This window comes from Papaver somniferum, chromosome 5, assembly GCF_003573695.1.
Source record: "Papaver somniferum cultivar HN1 chromosome 5, ASM357369v1, whole genome shotgun sequence".
Lineage (NCBI taxonomy): Eukaryota > Viridiplantae > Streptophyta > Magnoliopsida > Ranunculales > Papaveraceae > Papaver > Papaver somniferum.
In genome coordinates, this window is record NC_039362.1 from 199374581 (window position 1) to 199383361 (window position 8781).

The window sequence follows — 8781 nt, forward strand, 5'->3', positions numbered from 1 at the left end:
AGTGGTTCTTATAGTGCCATAGAGGACGGAGGATTTTCTTTATCACTAGTTTTCATAGAAAAGGGTAGACAAGGCTGAAGATCATGAACTGTTATACAATACGGGAAAATATAAGAAACTAACACGCGCTTGAAATCATATTCACTTCCCCTCTGCAAAATTTCTGGAACCATCCTGTAAAATGTAGGGTATGTTTCTGAATTCAAATTGTGTACTGCATTGAAGAAAGCACGAGAAAAGGAATAAATAGTAGAATTTCATTGAGTAAAAAAAAAATATGACCAGCATGGAGTTCCGACAAAAGTATCCCGTGGGCGCTGCGTGTCACCTTGTCAAACATACAAGCTGACACACTGAAGCTTCACTATTTCGTCGCTATCAAGCAGTTAGCAGAATATTTCCAGCCTGCGTGGAAGCATTCCCTTAATTCAATTAATTTCTGCAAATAAGTTACCAACGAGCACATACCATTTTCATAATTAAAGTAGAAAACAAGTGATACATTTGGGTGCAGGTATTCCAAAGCCCTAAGCGTCTCTTTAAGGAGAGTGGTAATTACAAACTCCTTAAATCCATCTGGATATGCAATATCGATAGGTGTAAACAGGAACCTTTAGTCTATAAACGGCAGTACCACCGATAGACATTAATTGTTCAATAACAAACGAACAGATTGCCTTGATTACATTCTGATGATAATAAACGAACAGAATGCCTTATTTACTAAGAAACTTTAAACAAAACTCTTGGCACCTATGTATGGTAAGTCAAGTGAGAATACCTTGGCACCTCTTATCTATGCCCATACCCATAGTGAAACAGCTGTTTCTTGTTTTTCCATGTTGAAGAAAGATACCAAACCCCGCTGCAAAGTCCAATGCTTTCCACCTATAACATTTGAGAGAACCAAATTAGATCAGCATAAAAATCCTAAAATGCAAACTAGCATCTGAAAAAAAAATTAGATTAGGAAATAGTAATACTAATTGCTTACCAAAGCTCCTTCAGGGTTCCATTACAACTGCACAATCTTCAAGCTTTCTGAAACTTTACCACAGAAGCATCAATTTCACTGAAAGGTCTTGGAGAAAACATATTACTGGTTCTACATTGGGTATCTTAAGCTTGGAACCTTCTGACGCAGTAAGTGAGTTTAGCTCTTTGCACTTCCGGATCACTGAATCTTGTGAGTGGGATCTGAGCTTGGTAACGATGGTTATTATTTATATGATGGTAAATAGTTGAGGCTGAGCAAATTATTTGCTATATTTTGTCATCTGGCTGCTCAAAATACTTAAAACTAATAAAAACAGTAAAAAAGATGCACCAGCCGGGAATCGAACCCGGGTCTGTACCGTGGCAGGGTACTATTCTACCACTAGACCACTGGTGCTGAATGTTGAAACATCTCAGTTTTTATTCTCACAGAAAATTAGGCTGGAACCACTAACTAAAACAAACAAAACTGCATCAAATTAGGATGTGGATTTAATAACAAAATTGAGTCATTTCATTTTATTAACCTCAGACAAAAATAATTGGCTCTATTTTCATTAAAATTCAATTTAAACCACATGCCGATCAAATTAGAGTTTGGAATAGATTTCAGGCCAGTTCCTTGCCACATGTCGCGTAGCAAAAAAAAAAAACTCTACATATTTCTAGACAGAAAGACGCCAAGGTAAGCATAGCTTTTAACTTTTCAAGCACTTCCTCGTATGTTGGGCAGCCTTTTGGGTCACCAAATTGCAGTTATAAGTTAGAAGAAAGATTACTCATTGTCAATTTTAGATACTACTATGTGTCCTTGATCTGTTTTGCAGAAATGCGTAATTGAATATAGAGCCGATTTTTTGACCTGTATAAAAACAAAAGGATGTTCCAAAATAAGCACAAACCTGTGCCAGCAACTCTCGGTTAGAGATGCCCAAATTGGGTCAGAGTCTTTTGGTATCTCATTTAGTTGGTTCGTGAATCCTACAGCGGCAATGACCTGATACTTTCAGTCATATCATGTGATGAACATACCTGCATTGAGTTCAGGTCAATCCAAGGGATCTTTAGTGCGTGGCAAGCTCCCCTCCATAGAACAACTCCAAAGCTATATACATCGGACCTAATAAGTTCCCCATGCAGTAGTTAGAAAGCATATATGACAGAAATCTGAAAGCAATAGATTCACCGTGAAATCCAGCAAGTATGTATATATAGACCTGTCTACAAAACTTAATCCAGCAAATGCATAGACCTGTCTTCGAAACTTCTTTAAGAATAACATTATTTGATGATAAAACTTAGATTGAGTTCATAAACAAACCTCTTGTCTGAAGGAATGTTGCATTAGCAAGTCTTCTTGAGTATTTGAAGTTCAAAAATACTTTGATTGCAACGTCCTGCAAGAGATGAAAATGAGTTCCTTAACAGCTAGATGTGTAATACAATCCCTCTGCACCATTCCGGGGTCAAGCTGGGTGACAAATGCTAGATCCTACAGCATACTGTTTGCTCCATTGTTTTTGAAAACCACGTAATGAGTCACGTTTGACCCTAACCTGGGCAGGGTTGGTAGGTCGGGGGTAAAAAATATGCACTTCTTTCTCTTTACCTGTCTAATTATCTGTTGGCGTAATGATATTCAAAATTGACAATGTACTCTGACAGAGATGCTATATTAATGTGAATTCTGTAAGATGTGGTACTTCTATCAAGAAATGTAGAATTCGAGATGGAAAGAGAAATATACCGTGTGGCACCACAGATCACGATACACTACCATCAGATAATGGGGCACCGGTGACAAGTACTGAAATAGCGGGCCTTGCTTATTCCTGGCAGGAAAAATCCCTGTCCAGTTTTCCCCTGCGGCATTTCTTTGAAATAAATCATTCGCTGCATTGATCGCTTGCTCCTCAATTATGAAGCCATTGAGATTCTGACCAAGAGCTTCAGATGCAGAGTAACCATAAATCTGTTCAGCTGCTCTACTCCTGCAATAACATTGTAAAAACTTTAACATCCGAAATTCTGTTCTACCCATGATTTCAGTGTGTTTGACCTGCACCAACCTCTTCTAGTCATCACTCACTAGCCTTGGACACGTCATACCTTGGAAAATCCTTAATCTCGATCATAATCGAGGCCGGGAGGGGCATTCTGGAAGATCATTAGAAAAACCTACTACCAGGAGACACATAAGTCAAAAGCTCTTTCAAACTACTGAAGTAGTTGTATATGAGAAGCAATCACAAATTTTTATTACCTTATTAAGAAGGTACTTTAAGAATGGAGCATGAACATGGGCCAACTATAAAGCAGTTATTCCGAATGACCAGATATCAGCTCTGCAATGTGTTGATGGAATAAACACTGTCAGTTCATTAGCAGTCCATATATGCTATACAAACAAAAAGTACAAACAAAAAGTCATAAGAATAGATAGTGGTTCTTATAGTGCCATGGAAGACAAGTGTTTTCTTTATCATTATTTTTCATGGAAAAGGGTAGACAAGGCTGAAGATCATGAACTGTTATACAGTACAGTAAGAGATAAGAAACTACCAATCGCTTTAAATCGTATCCACTTCCAGCTGCAGAACTTCTGGAGCCATCCTGTAAAATGTGGGGTATGTTTCTGAATTCAAAATGTGTACAACATTGAAGAAAGGAAAATAATAATAAAAAAAAAATAGTAAATATTTATTGAGAGAAGAAAAAAAACTGGGAGTTTCTACAAAAGTATTCCTTGGGTGTTGCCTGTCACCTTGTCAAACATACAAGCTGACACACTGAAGCTTCACTATTTCATCGCTATCCAGCCTGCGTAGATGCATTCCCCTAACTCAACTAATCTGCAAACAAATCACCAAGGATTACATACCATTTTCATAAAGTAGTAAAAAAGTGATACATTTATATCTGATAAAGAAATCTTGATGTCACGATGTATATGCCCATGTGGATGCAGGTATTCAAAAGCCTCAAGTGTTTCTTTAAGGAGAGTAACAATTACAAACTCTTCAAATTCATGAGGTGTAGACAAGAACCTTGAGCCATACATGGAATTACCACCCATAGACATTAATTGCTCAACAACAAACGAACAGATTGCCTTGATTACATTCGGGCGATAATAAACAAACAGAACGCTTTGATTACTGAGCAACTCCAAACAAAACTCTTCGCACCTATGTATGGTAAGTCAAGCGAGAATACCTTGGCACCTCTTGACTATGCATGTATCCATCCTGAAACAGCTGTTTCTGGTTTTTCAATGTTGAAGAAAGATACCGAACTCCGCTAGAGAGCCACAAAGTCCAATGCTTTCCACCTATAACAATTGAGAGAAAACCAAATAAGATCAGCATAAAAATCCAAAAATGCAAAACTATAGGAAACAGTGGTACTAATTGCTTACCAAAGCACCTCCAGAGCTCCATTACAGCAGCACAATCTGCAAGCTTTCTGAAACTTAACCATAGCAGCAACAATTTCACTGACAGGTCTTGGAGAAAACATATTGTTGGCTCTACATTGAGAATCTTAAGCTTGGAACCTTTTGATGCAATAAGTGGGTTTTGCCCTTTGCACTTCAAAGTAGAGAAATATATAAATTTGCACTATCAAAAACCAGGATTTCAAATGAAAGTGTAGTTTTAAGCTTCAATTAATCATCAGTTTCCATGTGTTTGAAGCTCAATGAGTCAATGACTCTTCATGGATCACATTATGGGATTCATTGGACTTGAAAGCAGTTTATGATGATCTTTACTGGAAGACAAATACAGCTTAAGCTATTGCAAAGGCTAATGCTATTCTTTTCGACTTATTATCTCTCCAGTCAACGATCTTTACTGTAACAGCAGATCAAATACAACAAGGTGCTAAATATGCTGCAACCTTTACAAGAAATATGCATACTAATTTTAAATTTGGGCTACTTCTTAGCAGATTATAAGTTAGATGCAAGATAAAGGAAACACAATCTGTGTTGTCTAATTTTGTGGAAGAGGAAATTTACCGAAAGTTGCTAGTTTGTATCAAACATTAATTTCATGGCTTCCACAAAATTTTGAAGCAATTTCATTCATTCATTTAGTAGTTTGCAGTCAGCCATATACATTTAAAATTGTGGCTTTTGCACGAACTTAGGACTTGGATTTGTTGTTGTTAACGATAGAATAGCAGCATAAATCATGTTAGTCATCACACAAAAACAAATACTACAGTTTCCTATCCAAACTACCACTTTCTGTAAAATTGTAGGATCAGAATCTCGCAACAACAATATTTCACCGAAATTATCAACAACATAATAAAATAGCGTCGCAGAACAATTTCAGGAAGAATATAATAAATGACATCACCTAAGATCATGAGAAAGATGTGATAGTCCTGCGAAAATTAGAATGCTTGTGAAATTAATATTTGTAAGGTTGCGATAATATCGCAGACTATATCTGAAAATGAATGACAGATTAGCTGTCATCTACTATGTATTTCCTTATAAATAGTCGTTCGAGTTGTAAAGAGTGGGAGAAATCTTTTTTGAGAAAGAAACAAGTAAATAGGAGCGAGAAAGTTTAGAGCAGAGATCATTCTTGAGTTCTTTATCTTTTCTTGTAAGAACATCCAAAGATTAATCAATAAAATTAAGAATATAAACCTAAAATGAGTTGATCAATAATGAAATCATATGAAGAGTGTAGTGTAGGATTTCCTGCAACTACATAATGGCGCTAGAGACAAGGAATTGAAGGTCGGAAGTTGAAGATTGTTGATTGAGAATATTCAAGTCAAGAAAGTGATTAAATAAATCAGTGAATCAGTTAGAAGAAAGATGAATAGAATTAGTGAAAATGACAAAAGATTGGAGTGTAATATGATAACAAAAACGATGATTAATGAATTCCATGAAAGCATCAAAGGAATAATACATAAACGAAATTTTGAAGGAAGGAAAGTTATGGCGGTAGAGAACATCACCCTTGAAAGATTGGGAAAAGCAAAAAATTGCATTCATGGCGGCAGAAATACCAAAAGAAAATTTGAACCACACATCTCCGTTGGTCATCACAGTGCCTATTACACGAAAAGAGAAGGAGACAACAATAAAATCCACAGGAGAATGGATGTTGAACAGAACTTTAATCGATACAGGAAGTTCAGTTGATATAATATTTTATCACGCATTCCGGGGAATGGGATTTAAAGATGAAGAAATGTCCAGTTCAACATATTTTGTTCACGGCTTTGGAAAATCCACAACAAAACCTAAAGGAGAGATAGTGGTACGAATTCCACTTGGAGAAATCGAAACACATGTAACATTGTGCGTGGTGGATATGGAATCGCCATATAGTATGTTATTAGGAAGATCATGGATACATGCGATAAAAGTTGTGGTATCAACGTTGCATCAATGTATTAAATTCCCCACACCAAATGGAATAGGTGAAATCAGAGGAGATGTTGACAATGCGAAATTATATCATCAACTTGAAGTAAAACATTATGAAGGACAAGCAAAAAAGAAACAATTTCGCAGAAAATTGGCAAAGGAAGCAAAGAAGGAAGAAGAATTTAGGTATATATGATAAGGGCAAAAGAAGGCAAAGGAATACCCAGCGAAATTTCGGAATAAGGAGAAGGACCCATGAAAACAATAAAAGAACCAACACCAATGGGAGAACCTAAAGCCAGTTACCCTTCCGCAGAACCAACAAAAGAAATAAACGTTGGGACTATAGAGGAGCCTCTAATGTTGAGAATTGGAACCAAAATGGATATAGAAGAAGAAGAAAGAACTGTTAACTTATTGCGAGAATATAAAGATGATTTCGCAGGAAGCATGGATGAGATACCAGGAATAGATCCATCAATTGCATGCCACAAATTGGAGATTAACAAAAATGTGAGACCATTTAAACAGAGAATAAGAAAAATTGCAACAACTTACCATTCCCAAATAGAAGAAGAACTACAGAAAATGTTTGAGGCGGGAATTATAAGAGAAGCTAAATACCCATAATGGATAGCGAATATGGTCATTGTCCCAAAGAAAAACAAAGGAATCAGGATTTGCATAGATTTCACTGATTTAAACAAAGCTTGCCCCAAAGATAGTTTTCCGTTACCAAATATTCCTCAAATGGTGGAATCTGCAGCGGGAAATGACAGGGTATCATCTTTAGATGGGTACAAAGGGTATAACCAAATCCCTCTCGCTGAAGAAGATCAATAACATACTGCTTTCTTTGCCCCTAGAGGTTTATATTGCTACACGAAAATGCCATTTGGTTTGCGAAATGCGGGAGCAACATATCAAAGAATGGTAGAGAAGGTGTTCGCAAAATGGATACACAAGACATTAGAAGTATACGTGGACGACATGTTAGTAAAGAGTAAAGAAGCTAAAAACCATGTACAAGACCTGAGAGAGATTTTTGAACAAATGCGGCAATTTAACATTAAATTGAATCCTGAGAAGTGTACTATTGGAGTTGCTTCGGGAAAAATTTTAGGCTACATTGTATCAAAGGAAGGAATACAGGTTGATCCGGAAAAAGTGCAAGCATTTCGTGCCAACACCAACAACAATAAAAGATGTACAGAAGTTGAATGGGCTTCTAGCTTCGCTGGGGAGATTCATTTCGCGATCATCAGACAAATGCAAATATTTTTTTCGATATACTCAAGAAGGGTGTGAAACTTAAATGGACTGATGAATGTGAAAAAGCTTTTCAAGGAATCAAAGAACATCTTATGAATACAACTATTTTACAAAAAGCAGAACAGGAGAAGAATTATTGATCTATCTTGCGACGACGTCGCATGCATTAAGTGTTGTGTTATTGCGAGTAGACGCAGGAGTGAAGAAACCCATTTATTACATTAGCAAAACTTTTAATAGTGCCGAGAAGAATTACTCAAAGATTGAAAAGTTAATTTTAGCATTAGTTTATGCATCATTTAAACTCCGCATATACTTTCAAGCACACAAGATAAAGGTATTAACAAAGGTACCAATTGAATCAGTGATGAAGAATTCTAAAAGATCAGGAAGAGTGGAGAGATGGAACGCATAAGCAGGCCACTTTGATATTAAATATGAAATTTTGTCTTCACCAAAATCACAAGTTGTTGCAGATTTTTTTGGAAGAATTTCCTTTAGAAGAAGATGAAGCAGTAGAAAAAATGATGGAGGTAGAAGAAGAACATGGAGATCCAAAAGATTTGTTAACAGAACCAAATAGATGGGAGATATTGGTAGATGGATCATCAAATGGAGAAGGAAATGGAGTTGGAATTGTTTTAATTTCGCCAGAAGGAATAAAAATGGCTTTTTCATTCAGATTGGAATTTGCATCCACTAATAATGAAACGGAATATGAAGCTGTGGTACATGCCTTAAAATTTGCAATAGAAATGAAACTAGAAAATGCCAGGATCACAAGTGATTCGCAGCTAGTTATTCGCCAAATAAAGGGAGAATATACTACAAATGAACCATCCTTGAAGAAATACAAGAAGCTGGTTGAATAATTGTCAGCGAAAATCCAAAAAATAAGATGGAGGCACATTTCAAGAAAGGATAACAGACTCGCAGACGCTTTTGCTTTCATCTCAAGCATGATGACAGATCCAACTGCGAGATGCATAAAAATACAAACACTTTTGTCACCATCATTTAATAAAGAAGAAGAAGACGTGGACGTGATGATAATAGACAATGAAAAAAAAGAACAAATGAACAATATCGCAGACTGGAGAATGGAACTTCAT

At 36.4% G+C, this 8781-nt stretch overlaps 1 non-coding gene across 1 annotated transcript; it reads right to left on the bottom strand.

Moving 5' to 3' along the window:
* Positions 1 to 1322: 1322 nt before the first annotated feature.
* TRNAG-GCC lies at positions 1323 to 1393 on the bottom strand. The gene has a single exon. It is a non-coding gene; the product is annotated as a tRNA-Gly (tRNA).
* Positions 1394 to 8781: the final 7388 nt, after the last annotated feature.